The sequence below is a fragment of the Neolamprologus multifasciatus genome, chromosome 10, assembly GCF_963576455.1.
Source record: "Neolamprologus multifasciatus chromosome 10, fNeoMul1.2, whole genome shotgun sequence".
Classification (NCBI taxonomy): Eukaryota; Metazoa; Chordata; class Actinopteri; order Cichliformes; family Cichlidae; genus Neolamprologus; species Neolamprologus multifasciatus.
In genome coordinates this window covers 1,280,029-1,296,413 of record NC_140448.1, presented here as the reverse complement: position 1 = coordinate 1,296,413, position 16,385 = coordinate 1,280,029, and the positions used below count along the sequence as shown (strand labels likewise).

Genomic DNA, 16,385 nt, shown 5'->3' with positions numbered 1-16,385 from the left:
ACCCCAGTTATAAATACACGAGAAAGCTTGTAGTGTTGATGGCTGACACTCAACGTCATTTTCCTAGTGTTGCTGTCAAAAATTAGATTTCATTGGGTCTCTAGTCTTGCATATATTTATTTGCCAAGTTTTACAAAAGTAGTTTTCCTCTCACAGAGCTGGCTTTTGTAGTTCTAGTTCTCATTTCTTTCTTCTTCTTTTTTTAAGAATTTCAGTTTTTGAGAGATGACAAGTAAATTGCAAGTGAAAAAAAGCTTACATGACACCTGAGGGACAATTATTTGAAAAACTGGCAGTGCTGAGCACTTTTGACAGAACCACAGCAGCACGGACAGATGTTGTCAACTTGTGATTAGTCTCCTGATGAGTGCCATTCAGAGTGTTATACAGCAGAAATGAATGACATGCTATTTGCAGTGCTGTCGCCTTCCAATATGAACAACTCTCAGACATTCCCTGCTGAAACTGGTGATGCGGTTATCATTGGGAGAAGGAAAAGGTGCTTTTTCATAGGAAAAGATTAAAAGTAAGAAGATCATTCAGAAACATTTCACAGATGCCTCCCACACTGAAAAAAAAAAACCCTGTTGGAGCAACAAGAAAAAAATATGTACATTGGTGGCACACAATAGAGTTATGTTTGTTGTGTTCAGCATTAGTTTTAATTTTTTTTTAAAATATGTAATTTCTCTGTTTTTCATTCAGGTTATCTCCTGTTAATATAACAACCCCCCCCCACCCCCCACATAACCCACCCTCCTACTGATGGTAAAATGCACCAGTATATATATATCCGCCCACCTGTTTCTAAAAAAGGATAACGGAAAAGGAAACCAATTCCCACACAGTGTGTAAAGAACTGTCTTCAACTTTCTTTGTCCCTATTGCAAAAGCATGTAAAAGGTAATAAAGGGTTTGTCAAAAATGACCAAACAGAAACTTTCTACTGGTGGTTAGCGATTTTGATGCATATTGTGCATATACTGGTGTACACTGCCTTGCGCTGCAAATGACAAAAGCCTGGTAGCCTACATGTTTTTTTTGTTTTTGTTTTTTTTCCAGACATGTGGCTATACACAATCAGTTATTTGCAGGCCTGAAGCAAAGAGAGCCATTTTGCTTAATGCAATCATTGGGAACAAAGGACTATTTGAAGGCAACTCTTTTCAGTTAATGGAGTGAATATAAGAATATATCCAAATGAAGTAAACAGAGAATTCAAGCAAATGGAACAATTTCACTAATGACGTTTAGATAAATACTCTGACGAACTCCAAAAAGGGCTCTAACTGATTATAGTAACAAGCAGTCATGGAACATAACAAAACCATATATAGGTGCTGAATTACATGTAAAAAAAAGCACGTGTCCAGTACAGGCAACGGATGATTGTCTGAGAGAATAAGCAGCTTAAATTCTGACTGAAAAACAGAGCAAATCTGACAGAAATCAGCAGACAAACACACTGCTGTGTTCTTGACATCCCTCCCGTAATTCATTATTCACAGCTTAATTAAATTAAATCTGCATCAGTACTAACAGACACAGACACAAATGTGAAGTTTATTGAATGAACTATATCTGCCTATCACACAGTGTGTTAAATGTCTTATCTCACATTTAAAATAATATATAAATTTTTAAAAATATTTATATGTATGATATGAAAATGTATGAAGTTTTGAAACAATAATCCTTCAGTATTAGTGTACTTTAGTGGTGTACTTTAAGGATTTGTGGATTTTGTGTACATAAATGAAACATATGAATGGTCTAAAACCAGCTACCAAGTTTTTTTTTTTAATTGGGTGATCTCAACTTTGCATATTATCTGCATTTTAAAGTTCTTAGTAAATAAATACATTTTAAAACATAAACTTGACAAAAGTGTGAATATGACATAATTATGGCAATGCAGCCTTGAGGTAGAACTTTTTTTGTCAACAAAACAAGGTTTTCTGTCTATGCAACATTACATGCACTACTCATAATCTATCATTTGTAAGGATAATTGTGATTCTCATTGTAGATCATGATTCTAGTCTCAGAAGCTCAGCCATCCCAATTTTACTACTTATAGAAGTCATCACAGAAAATATATTTAGAGGCAATGTTTTCATTTTGGTATGGATAAAAATACCAGCAAGTTTTTCATCCTTTATAAGTCCAATAAACATTTGAAATAGCAGGGAACATCATTTCTGTAGTGATTCCATTCAAACGGACATATGAATATTTATTTTCTTAGCTTTTGCCATGACAGACAAAAACCCTGACCTTGTAAAGGTTTTCAAAAGATAGTAGGTCATCATGGTAATGTAAAATCCTCTTTGGCAGTGCGGCATTATTTCTTCTTCTTCCTCTGCTTTTCCATCTTAATATTATTATAATAATTTTTTTAACAAAAAAAATAAAATAAATAATAATAATAATAATTATTATTATTATTGTTGTTGTTGTTGTTGTTGTTGATGCTAATAATAAGAAGATAATAAGAAGAAGAAAAAATAAATAATAATAATAAACATACTCTCTCTTTTTTACTCTGTCAGTTTATTCTTTTTAGCCTAAAAACATACAATTCAATTCACTTTTATTTATACAGCACCAAATCACAACAACAGTTGCATCAAAGCGCTTTACATTGTAAGGTAGAACCTACAATATTACATACAGAGAAAAACCCAACAATCATATGACCCTGTTATGAGTGGGCAATCTGGCAACAGTGGAAAGGAAAAACTCCATTTTAACAGGCCATCTGCTGCTGGTTGGGGTGCGAGAAGGAAGACAGGATCAAAGACATGCTGTGGAAGAGAGCCAGAGATTAATAACAGATATGATTCAATACAGAGAGGTCTATTAACACACTTCCTTGAAGGAAGCTTTTGTAATGTAAACAGAATTTGTTGTAGCACTGAACCCTGTGGAACTCAATAATTAACCTTAGTGTGGGAAGAGGACTCTCCAGGACTCACTAGTATCACTACTGTCGTAGTGATAGACGTTGCAATACCAAATGACAGCAACATTAGTGTTACAGCCCCACGATGAAGGTCTAGGGGTGTGTGTGGGGACTGGTAACAAATGGGTCCAGAACGGAATGAAAGGAAAACAGGCAGAGGTGTTTGGTAAATAAAATAGTCTTTATTATAGATAATCTTAACATAAAGAGCCGGCAATGTCGTTTTTCCAATAACACTAGAAAAAGAAAAAGGTCGCAACAACAAAGAACACAACAACCAACCAAAAAAAAAAAACTACACACCACGAGGAGGCACTTCCGGGGGCCCACAAGCCCTCCTTGTGACTGGGCCCAGCAAGTTCCACTGCTGCTGCTGTTGAGGCCCACAAGCCCACACTGCTCACATGAAGCAGCTACTCTCTCTTGTAGGCCTCACAATTTGCTATCAAATGGCCACACCTGAAACAGAAGAAACACTTTCTTTTCACCTTGGGACAGGACACAAGTGCCTCACTCTTTGGGTACTGCACAGCTGGCACATTGGTCATGCTTAATGACACTGGTTTTATGGATGAGGGCAAACACATCAGACAGTTCATTGCAGCAGGATGGCCCATGCATCCTGTGGCCAGTGCAAGGCTGTGGCTATTCGCTCAAATGACTCGAAGCAACTGTCAACCTCAGTGTCGCGGAACACTGAAACCAGACGACTGTTTTTCCCTACATCAAACGGTGCCTCTGCCTGCCGAATGGAGGCAGTCGCAGGAAGGGAAGCCTGTCGCAACTTGATAATTGTCTCCGCCTTTACCTTTTTCAATTCAACCTCCATGGCCCTGGCAAGCTCTGCCTCTAAACGCCTAAGCTCCAACTCCTTCTTTAGCTGGAACTCCCTCTCCCGATCCTCCCTTTCAAGCTGGAGATGAGCCAGGCATACACGGAACCTAGCATCCTGCTTTGAACCTACTGATGACTCTATGGAGAATGGTTCAAAGTGAGGCCTGTCCTCAGGCAGCCCTTGAGCAACAGGTGTAGACACTGATGGAGCTACAGCTTGATCTGGCACCCGAGGAACACGCTGGGACAATACACCATGCTCAGGTGGACTGGCAGACACTGGCGAGGCCACTATTCCTTTCTCCACCAAGCCAGACTAAAGAGCGGCTTTATCTGAGCTTTACGCAGAGAACAATACACAGAACAATCAGCTGTTCTGCATCAAATTTGATGCCACACAAATTATTTGTGCCACTCCAAAAATAATTTCTGTCCAACAACAGCCTGATACCTGCAGGCCTGACAACAGGAGATGTATCACTCCTGTAACACCAGTAACATTCAGTAGTCGCCTTATTCTTCTGACACACACAACAAAACTATTGACCACACTACACACTAACAACACAACGTTGCAAATCTCTCACATGCGCTAAATGTCGCAAATCTCTCACATCTCAAAACACCGCCGTCACTCCTAAAACTTCCTCCCTTCCTAAACAACTAAATGCCATGTTGCCATATCATTTTGTGATTGGTCGACATGGTACATTTTTCAACCAATAAGAAAGGGTGGGGTTTTTTTGGTTTTGGTTTTGCTCACAGGCGGAGAGCGCTTTCGAGCGTTTTCCTTATAAAACGCTGTTTTTACCATTTCTTCCCGCAGTAAATATAAACAACGATATAGTATAGTATATAGTATATTTTTATCATAACTCTGGTTTTACGTGGCCTATCAACACAATTTAAAAACTGGTATAAAGTCCACACTTCTTCCGTCTGTCCTGCTCACATCTCCAATAGTTGTACATGTCGTCATTAACGTGGCTTCACTCCACAGCAGCCACGCCGCTTTGCTAGCTAAAACACTGGTGTCGGCACATAAGGCACTGTCATAGCCTGTCAACGACGTTGATTAGCTGCGTATATACGAATGTGAATCGCATTAATGGCTAGACTATGGGATAAGGTGGCATCGTTCTAATCCCATACGAGAGCAGCCAGTCACTTACTGACTAACACTGCAAAACAGAATTAATTAAAATTTCAATTCAGGTTACATTTTTTTTTGTGCGCAATGCAGATACACACGCAGCTTAGAGGGAGAGGGAACATGCCACCAACCCTCTCCCCAGACCTACCTACTAAAATGTTATCCTACTTAGTTTCTGGAGTGTACCAGGCTCGAGGCAGCTTTAAAGGCTAAGCATCAGGTGCACAAAGCACTGGCAAGCCTACCCCCGACAGGGAACTAATTCCCACCCGGGATTACTCCAGAAATATAAAAAGCAAAATAAAAAATGAGTGTCTGTAAGAGGAGCTTACGCTGAGCTAGGCACTCCCCTGTGCTAACTGGAGAGAGTGAAGCAGATACAATACAACTAAACAAGCGACCGGCAAGCAACACACCAAAACTTAATCACTGTTCCTTCCATTCATATCCCGGATGAACCCCCATGATGAAGGTCTAGGGCCGTGTGTGGGGACTGGTAACAAATGGGTCCAGAACGGAATGAAAGGAAAACAGACAGAGGTGTTTATAAAATAGTTTTTATTATTATTAAAGGTCTCAACAACAAAGAACACAACAACCAAACAAAATAAACTACACACGAGGAGGCACCTCCGGGGGCCCCTCCCTGTCACTAGCCGCAGCAAGTTCCACTGCTGCTGCTGTTGAGGCCCACAAGCCCACACTACTCACATGAAGCAGCTACTCTCCCCACTGCGCCTACAACTCCACGCCACAGGACCTCTTTTGACACCTAAAACACAATCAAGAAACACCAGAGAAATCACCCTCCCACATCCAGTTCATCCCCAGCTTATATGACCTCAGAGAGGTGATTGCTGACTGGGCCCAGGTGTTAAACAAGGCCAATGAACAGCAGCTGAGTCCTGGGGAGAGAGAAGAGTGAGAAAGGGACAGAGGGGTGTAGCAAGAGAGGAGGAGGTGGAGAGAGAACACCACACCCACACAAGGGCAGTTTCAGGCCTTGCTAGGGCTGTAACAATTAGGAAGAAGGGACACGAGAAGCTGGAGAAGTACCAAGAGTTCAGAGAAGAGCTTGAGAAGATGTGGAGGGTGAAGGTAATAGTGATCCCAGTGGTAATTGGAGCACTCGGTGCAGTAACCCCCATGGTAGGCGAGTGGCTCCAGCAGATCCTAGGAACAACAGTATAGTTGGATGAATAGTTGAATGGTCTGTTGCTGTAGGTTGTAGGATGGCATTATCTCCTCTCAAATCATAAAGGAGAGTGGGAGCGTATCCTTTGCATGTTCTTCCTCTGCCTGTGTGGCGTGACAAGTGTAGAATCTAATGGTGGTTGTGCGTGTGTGCGCCCAGGTCAGTTGTCTGCGGCCTGGGATGGTGTAACTTTGTCACTGGGTTACTGTCACCCTGGGTTACTGTGGCTACGCTTCTTTTAGTTGACTGGGCAGATAAACGGGAAGGGGTGAGAGCTATATTTTGAGCAGTAGCAGCCAACATATTTTGTCCCTTACCTTGAATAAAATGCCGGTTGCGTAGACTCCACGTGATCGGTGATTACACGAGCAGTTGGGCAAGCCGATGGTATGGTGTTTCGTGGTTAAATAGTGGATTCATGCACGCTTGGAGGGTCACATGAACTGCATTATTTTTTGTTTGGGTTTTCTTTTATTATGAAACACTGTAGGCTGCCTGAAAGTGGCCATTAATGTATTTGTGAATTATTGTAGAAATAAAAAAAGGAAAAAAAGAGTGTTTTGTGAAAGAAATGATGGAGGGATAACTATTTTGCCTAGTGGGAGGGGCAATAGGATATAGAGGAAGGCCACTGGGGCCTACCGAGGGCAGTCTGTGAGATGCTACAGTGAGGGTAACATGTAAGCTGGCTCATACATTCTGTACACATTTTTTGGTTTTGTTTTGAATTAAGTTAGTTGTTTATTTTCTTTGTAAATAATCTTTTGTACACATGAGAGACCAGCAGAATAAAGTACACACACTGAACGCTTCCTGACTACGCCTGCATTTGTTCGGGAGAAGTTTAGGAGTGGACCCCGCGACACTAAACAACAGAACATAAACCTATGCAGAAAGGCACCGGCCAACAAGTACATTCAGTACACGGACATTCTTGCTCGGAGGCACTGCATAAATTTGATTTAATTCAATTTAAGTTAAGTTAATTCAGTTTTATTTATATAGCATCATTTCACAACAACAGTCACCTCAGTATTGTAAGATAACAGCTCTTCAATATTCTAAAGAAACCCCAATAATCACATGACTCCCTGTGAGCAAGAATTTGCCAATAGTGGAAAGGAAAAACTCCCTTTTAAAAGGAAGAAACCTCTGAGAGAATCAGGCTAAGGTATGAGCAGCCATCTACTGCAACTGGTTGGTGAGCAGAGAAAAAAAAAAGAGTAACGCTGTCCCATAATTCTCACACCAGATATGTGTTCTGTTAGTCAGAAAATACAACCAGAAGTAAAAACCCAACAACTACTCACATTCAGACATCCTGACATTAATTTTTTGGAGATTTTCTATGACAGACAGCCCTAATATGTCCAAACATATCTCCCATGGCACTGCTGCTATTACAAATAAGACATTTAAATTATTATTTGCTTGGTAACTTCTCATTTTTATCATACTGCACAGGCTTCAGATAGAGGACAAGGACTTAATAAAATCAAGTATTTCATTTGAAGCTGTGTTTCCTCTACAAATTACCAGCATAAAAGATGCACACAAGAAGAAAGGCTTAATGTATAACACATTTGAGGGCCACTTTCTATCTCAGGACAAAATATGCGACCAGTGGAAGCTTTTTGTTCACCTTTATGTATAGGATCACAGTGTGTCTTTACCCCTCAGCACCAAGGATAAAATGTCTAAAAACAATGAAAGTTTGCAATCAATTTTAAGTGTTGCTAGATTATTATGTTTTCCTTTTAAACTAAGCTTTTTGTGAGACAACTCAGGCTTTGAGGCAGACAGCATCCCAAGCATTAATATGTATATAACGTGAGACCAAGAAATTGAATTTCCCCTTAATACCTTCCTGAGAACTATTTGCAATAACACTGAATACTATTCACTTACTTGTTAAGCCAGTTCCAGGCTTACAAGTTTTATTACTCCACAGTAATAATAAGTATTTGTTATACAGAAGGATTCCACGTCTATGTAGGGATCATTGGTGCTATCAGCCAATTAGAATGAATCAGACGAGCTTTGGGAATGTGTCTGGAGCTGCTGATTATTAGCCAGCCATTCAGGCACAGGCACAGCACTGTCTTGTGCAAATAAAGTATATAATATTAAAAGAAGCACTTCCTAGTAACCTGTTCTGTGGCCTGTACACTTCTGGGAAGTCTCCAGGAAAGCTTTCTTTTCAAATTTATTGGGCAAAAGCACTTCTAAAAATCACAGTGTGGGAGTATGAAGTGTTGTTTGGCTATTAGAGGTGGCAAAAGTAGTGTGAGTACAGCGTGCTGATGTAGGTGTTTGTGTATGTGTGTGCTTTGCTGAGGACCTGGAGGGCTCACTCAAATGTTCAGTTTCACCCAGCCACCCACACAAGGCGTAAAAGGCTGTGAGAAAGAAGTGCAATGTATTCAAAAATGGGCAAGGGTTAGTAAAAATGGAAAAGGTCTACAGTGAGTCCATCAGTGAGACAGAGGGGGGGAAAGTGCTGAAAAGGGATCGGAGGGCATAGGGGGCTAACAGAAAAATTAGTTCACCAAGGAGCTGTGAGTTTTCTGTTAGCTATGTGTTATCCAAAGCATTTCGTACATAAAAGCCTTGCGAAAGCATCAGACAGGTGCAGACTCTTCTGAGTGAATGGCTTTTGCACTTCTGTACTCCATTAATCATGAAAGCAGTGTGAGTAAATCCGTCCTTGAAACTAAATAACATTAATAACACATCGTAAGTAGACATTTGCACACACACCTGTTTCCCTTTCTAGTGTAAAAAGGAGGGCTTAGTTCACCTCATCTAATATTGTGACTGAAGGTTAAGAGGAATCATGTCTCTTAATTAATTGCCACATATTAACATAATTAATTGTTGAAATAACTGTGTTATAGAAGATTTTTAAATGCACGGGGGGGGGGGGGGGGGGGGGTACTTTAATTCATTTGAAGGAGCTGCTTAGATTTTAAAGACCTTTCACTGAGAAACAAAAACAGCTTTACAGTTTACTTACAAAAGCTTATTTAACAGATTTATTAGTATATTTATGCATTTGTGTAAAAAGCTCTGCTGCATATGATTAAATATGCTCAAATTTTTTATTTGTATTTAATCTGTGAAAGAGATATACTTGTAGTGATGCAACAAAATCTTAAAAACATTTAGTATATGAAGGCACTGATGCTCATGAGTGTGACTGAAGTGGCCCTTTTCTCTTTGATCGTCAAATAGAGCCATCTGTAACAGACCTCTTAATATAAAAGATTTTTGTTATGATAAAATAATCTCTTTCTACTCACACACCCAATATACTTCAAGATATCTTATTATTTCAATTGTTATTTCAAAAGTTTCTACAACTGGGCTGTTATTCAGGTGTTTCAGTCCCATTGCCACAGGTATATTAAACATTTGTTAAAGAATGGCTCATTCTTAGAAGCTTTTTAAATTCAAGCACTGTACTCTAATAGGTTGCCTCTATTGCAACAAGTCCTTTTTTTATTTCTTTCCCTCCTATATATTCCACTGTAACCACTATATGTTTATTCAAAGGGGGAGGGTGAAACCCCTATAGACATGGTTACTATTATTTTTTGCCTTTGTATTATTATTTCCGACTCCCCTTGAACACACTTTGATTTTCCGTAGTTTAGTGAATGCAACATAAGCACGCTGCTGCATTAAGCTAGACAAAACGGAGTAAGACACTGAGAGCAATGAACGAGCTACACAGTGGGTCTTTTGATATAAAATAAGTGTTAAAAAGTACCTTTAACAGTCTCTAACTTAGAGTTATGTACTTTTCAGAGGCCTTTATGTGTTTTACGCTCGACCAAAACCAGGCAGAGCGCGTGTTTGTTCTTGAGAACTCCGGTGAGTTACTAAAAATGATAAGTTAGTAGGAAAACCTATGCTCATTTTTTATGTGGTAACTACTGCAACAGTGAAAATTCTGTATTGTCTAAAAAAAAGCTAAAGCCAGTCGGAGTACTTGAATTGTGTGTGAAATGGAGTGTCGTATTTTATTTTATTGTCTATTTGATTGGGCATCTTCACAAATGCGCAAAACTAATGCAGGATACACTTTTCTTTTAGCCATAAATGTTGTTCAGTGCTTTTTCTGCACTTTGTCATTTCAGTTATGGGTTGATTCTTGTAAATACGTTATTTAAAACTAGTTACGTTACAAACAGTTCATGATGTGATTACATATGCCTTAAAAAGGGGTATATAAATACAATTGATTGAAATGCTGTAAAGCAGTACAGATTGAATTCATGGAGACAGAACAATGTTAAAACAACAGTGTAGTTGATTTTGAAAACTTTATGAGATCTCATTTTATTTAGAAAAACTGTTAAGAACTATTTCGCTCATTGCTTTGTACTGTATGTGCAGACTGTTTTTTGTGATCCTGGATCTGATTCTGAAGTGGTTCTGGATATGGATGGCGAGCCAGACCCTGTGAAAACTCTTGACGAATCCAAAAGCAGTGTGGCCAACTGTTCTGGATGCAGGAGTAGAGCTACAGTCTGAATTACTTCAAATCGCAGGATTTCAGATAAGCAAGAGCAAAACCTGCTTCCTCCATACGGATCGTTTCTCTGCAAACTATTGAACTCCCAATATCCTTCTCATCAGCAGTCAGGTCTAAAGAGACTACTCATTTTATTTTATTTTGTTGTTATTTTCAAAAGAGAGCTCTTCTCTGTCGATCTTCGGTATAATTTTCTTGTTCTTTACATTGGTTTATTGCACCATTGTAACATTGTAATAAACCTGCCGGCTGTTAAAAACTCAATTCCCTCAAACTTATTTTACTCTTCTCTTATCCAGTCTAAAGGACTAGCCTTACTACATTAAGCAGGTGTTCCACCACCATTCATTTTAGTAGTGTTACTATAAAGTGGAAGCATTTATGAACCACAGCAACTCAGCCATAGTGTGATAAACTGTAAAGTTCCAGAGCAGGGTACATTTGGTGTATAAAAGTATAACTGCAGAGTTCCAAACCTCTTCTGATATTACCATCAGCACAAAAACTGTACTGGGAGCTCCATGGCATGGGAAAACGGGTTGCTTATGATACAGCTTCTTCAAAATTTGTCTCACTGGAGTAACCCATGGGTATTTTAGTTCTCCAATAGGAACCTTCCTGCAACCAAAGAATAGGCAACCAAAATAACTTGAGGTTTTCTTCTTCTGCTCACTGAACTGGGGCAGCTGCAAACCATGAAAACCCAACCAAGGATATCTTTGAAGGTTCTCAGTCATCCAGGTCATCGTAGTCTAAGTCTAAGCTCCTTAGACCTGCCAGGGAATGCATGTCATTAAGAAAAGAAGAATACAAGGTTCTTTATGAAAACTAGTCATAGTGTCTGATGAATGTTTTTAACCAGCTCTCTGCATACTCTTTCAGCTTTAGAACTCGGAGAATGCCCTTCTGTTCCTGTTTTGCTATGTTGTGCCTTTTATAGCGTCTTTCTGTTTACTACTGCCTTGTCATTTTGTTGTGACGCATAAACAAGTCCAAATGTATAGTTTGCATTATGTACTAAAGAAGTGTGCTTTCACAAGTAACAATTTGATACACGTTAAAATTACAGGTCTCACACCTCTACCGGACCACAGCTCTTGTTTTTTTTTTGTGGTGTGCGTGTGTGTGTGTCCAGGCAGACTTTCTGATTATTTTCAAGAAGTACAGCTGATGGAAAAATAAGCTGCAGTTTTGAATATTGTAGTAATATTGTAGTCTGGGGGCGATTGTGGCTCTGGGGGCGATCGTGGCTCAAGAGTTGGGAGTTCGTCTTGTAATCGGAAGGTTGCCGGTTCGAGCCCCGGCTCCGACAGTCTCAGTCGTTGTGTCCTTGGGCAAGACACTTCACCCGTTGCCTACTGGTGGTGGTCAGAGGGCCCGGTGGCGCCAGTGTCCGGCAGCCTCGCCTCTGTCAGTGCGCCCCAGGGCGGCTGTGGCTACAATGTAGCTTGCCCTCACCAGTGTGTGAAAGGGTGGATGATTGGATATGTAAAGCACTTTGGGGTCCTTAGGGACTAGTAAAGCGCTATATAAATACAGGCCATTTACCATTTACCATAATGACATGCAGTTTCAGTTTGATATATAATATTAATATAATTAATATATTTCAGTTAGTAATCATGTGTTTTGGTTCATGTGTTTTGTTTTTTTTTGTGGTTGTTCTTTCAGTGTTTCTCTCTCTGTCTCAGTCTGTATAATATTTAGTCTGAGTAGTCCTAGCTCTGTGTTTGGTAATACTTAGTAGTACCGTTTGTATTTTGATTAGGCACATATGTATACCACAATAAAAATGCACAATAAAAATGGATGCAACCGTTGCAGTTTTACTCTTGCACTAAGGGAAACTAGATATGATGACAGAAATGTGAAATCGACTGAGAAACCAACAACAAGCTAATAAAAGAAATATCTATGTGTCGTTTTTTAAAAATCTATGCAATAAAAGAAAAAAATTAGATGTATACATTTAATTTTGAATTTTGTATAGACAAAATAGCAAAACACCCTAGAATTAAAGAGCATTTGTTTTGTTAGTTTTGAATCGTAAAAGACTTTAACTCCATGAAGGATGACCTCCAGCTGTATGTTGTTCTCAAATTGAAATATGGAGTGGTGATATTAAACACAGTCATCAGAAAGCAGCTTTTGACCTTAAATTGCTGTATGGACTGTCTTTGCAGATATTCTTCAAAAGAGAACATTTTCTCATTTTCTGCCACCAATAATTTAAAGGTTAAGGGTATATAAGGAGCTAACAACATTTATTTCTCCTGTGGCCCACTCAAACCTTTTATTTTATCTATGATCATCACACAAACCTCACATGGATCTTTTAAATATTTTGATTGATTTTTATGTTTTGATCATTTTCTTGTTAAGGCTGATAATCTATTATCTGCTTTACTTAGGTCAGTAATAACGTGCCCTGAATTTGACACGTTTGCTGCAATTATTTTTGTTTGTCATCTTTCTTTGTTATTTTTTCTATTTATCTGCAAATTAAAAACAAATTATAAAAAATAAAGCATTCAGAATTTCTCGAAATTCTGTTAACCTTTTATGTACTGGTATTCTTATACTGAAACAAAAATATAGTCTGTTTTCATCGCTGTGACAGCAAGTACTTAGCGTTGTCATTTGGCCATTTAGAACAATTATAAAGACTTTTCATTTCCTGGTTGTCAAATTAACTATTTTTTTCTGATATAACCCAGCCATGAAAGCTGTGATTGACTGTCGTACATACAGCAGCTCTCCCAGAATATGCCATGAATGCTAATAAATCATTTGGAACCTATTTAGATGTTCCTTGCAGAAGAATTTACTATAAAGGCCTCTGATGATTGTTTTTCCAAGTCTGACTTACAGCACTTGCACTCCATAACTTCAGGTTTGAAAGGCTTTTAATTTACTCAGCTGCTTTAATTTGAAAGCCCTTGATGAGGGAAAACACCTATTGATTAATCATTGTTCTCAGGAAAGGTCATGCATTTGAAATGAACAAACACAGAGTGGATAGGAGAATGCCCAGGAATTAAACAACATACTGAGGAAGGTGGTGCTGGGGAGGCTTCAAGTGAAGTAAACAGCACCTGAAGGCTAGTTAATGTGGCCCATCAAAGGTGCATGGGATAGATAGAAAAATGATCCTGCTGTTGCTGGCACCAGTGTGATGTGGAAGGAGGAATATGGAGAAGAATGACTTAAAGCTGCTGTTTTACCTCGCTTACTAGCACATATAGAGATAACATACATATGCAGCGCCATAAATGCAACAAAAACCAGCACAAATGAGAGCACACGGAGTTTACTGCTTTTTACAATTTGTGCACAGCACACTGCTGTTCACACCAGAGAGATAACTTCTGTTTTTCAAGCTATTTATTGAATGTTTCAGCAAAGTCAAACATGAGAAGAATGCATAGCAATGAAAGTTGCAGACCAAAAGTACTTTGTTTCAATATGAAATTAAGACGCTGTGACAAGGTTGCCCTTTTTGGTCAGTCATAAAGATAATAACGATAGCACCTGCTTGACTCCCACATATTTCCACATGTCCTGAGCTGCATAAATAGTCTTAATGAGACAAAGTAAAAGTAGAAAGTTAATTTTCATCCATATTAGTACTGTTTTGTGAGTTGCTGACTTATATGCAAAGTATTTCCCCATATTTTCAATAACAATATTTTAATGGAGTGCTCTCAATGACATTGTTGTTTCTCCATTCCATATTTAGCAAACATATAAAACAACCCATTTAGAACACATTCATACTCATACTTGGCATAGATATTCGTGTGTCCATGTATGCTCTGCCTGCTAGCATCTTGCACCCAGTAGTTAGCACCATAAACGCTGTATGAGTGGCAGGTAGCAACTCAGTTTCTTTTCTGTTCTTTTTTAGATTTTTTAAATGTTTCTCTTTGTACCTATTTAATATCTTATTCTTTGGCATCTTTCAATGTTTATAAATGACAGGTGCTGCAACCCTGGACACACAAATTTAATTTAATTTCAATTAAATTTTATTCATATAGCACCAAACAATAGTTGCCTCAGGGGGCTTTATATTCTAAGGTAAAGACCCTACAATAATAAAAAGAAAACATGCTTTAGTGACAGGAAGAACCCACCAGCAAAACCAGACTCAGGGTGGGGCAGCCATCTGGTGCTGAGGTTAGGGGAGAAAGACAGGACAAAGAAATGCTGTGGAAGAGAGTCAGAGATTAATAATAATTAATAATTTCAGAGAAGTGTATTAACACCTATGAGTGAAAAACGTGACTGAAGAATAAACATTCAAATCCATCATGGGAATCCCAAGCAGCCTAGAGCTATTGCTGGGTAAGTAAGGGAAGATTCAGATCACTTGATCCAGCCCTAACTTTATGCTTCGTGAAAAAGGTAACAAAAGAGACAGGAAACAAAAACCATCTTTACTTTTAAGATTGCCGTTAAAAGAAGAGAGGGTGTCTGTCTCCTGAATCCAAACTGAAAGCTGGTTCCACAGAAGAGGATGGATGAAGCCATATATCTTTCACAGACTATTTCAATAACTGTTTATATTTCCCCGTCTGTGAAAAGAACAGCTGCGTGCAAGCTCTTACACGGTGTGGTCTTTCAATTACAGACTCGCCACCCACAGTCCCTTCTCATTTATGGGAACTTCAGTCATACTTCCATGTCCTTTGTCCTCCGCACTTCCACCCAGTGAATGAAATGCCACACCGGAAACAAAGAAATGTTGCATTTATTATATGCAAGGGCTGGGAAAATCTTGGCTTCCATAACTGCCAGGCAATGCCACGGCGCATTGAGGCAGTGATTAAGGCAAAGGAATACCCAACCAAGTATTCCTTGGTTGGGTATTTTGAAAGTACCGAATTTTGATTGATTTGATGTGATCCTAATTTCTTTCTTTTTTTTCTGCAAAAACTGATAAGTAAATGTTGATGTCTTTACAATATTCTAAATTTTTGAATTTCTGTTTTCGTGGGTTTTATGAGCTGGAAGCCCAAATTGTGTACAAATAAACAGCTAAAATAATTTAAGTTGTGGGCCCTAAATCTATAATCTATGAAAGTTTAACATTTTGAATGGAATTATGATGATATTCTAATTTTGGAAAGGGTCTGTATGCCAAGATATGCCAAGTTTTAAGCTAACAGTTCATTGGGAAACACCTTACTGGTAAAACAAAACAAACAAAAAAAAAAACCATACTATTTTATGCTGTTAGCAAACACACTGTCTTTGGTATTTTTCATAAATTCAACTAAAGAAATGGCAAGAGATTACATATTTTTGGGATAGCCTGCCACTAACACAGTGTTGAAAGTTACAATTTAGAATGGGTTCTTTGCCTTCTTAGCTCTTTATGTGTAGACATTACTCAAGTTCATACGCTGAGTTAAGTGCCTTTAATATGCTATATAGGTCCGAATTTAGTTGATCAACAAATTATTTATCTATCTGCCTGTGTGCCTTGTCTGATCTCGCTGTTTTTCCTCCTGTGAATACAGTATCTACACCATCTTCTCTAGAAACTGTCTGTGGTTTGGTGAGAAAATCCCCATTTAGTTTGCATTTTTTCATGTGGATGTGTATATGTGGCTGATTCTCATTTTCATTAACACAAAGAAAAGAAGGGCCACCTTCTTGCCATGTTTTGTGGAGATCAGCCAAGCGTTTCCAT

At 38.8% G+C, this 16,385-nt stretch overlaps 1 protein-coding gene and 1 long non-coding RNA gene across 3 annotated transcripts in view; both read left to right on the top strand.

The window, feature by feature from the left end:
- Window positions 1-16,385, top strand: part of opcml (opioid binding protein/cell adhesion molecule-like) — a 401,362-nt gene that overhangs the window by 347,505 nt on the left and 37,472 nt on the right. The window lies entirely within an intron of this gene.
- LOC146509307 (uncharacterized) lies at window positions 671-14,693 on the top strand. Its single transcript, XR_014876336.1, has 2 exons — window positions 671-10,023; window positions 10,549-14,693. It is a non-coding gene; the product is annotated as an uncharacterized LOC146509307 (long non-coding RNA).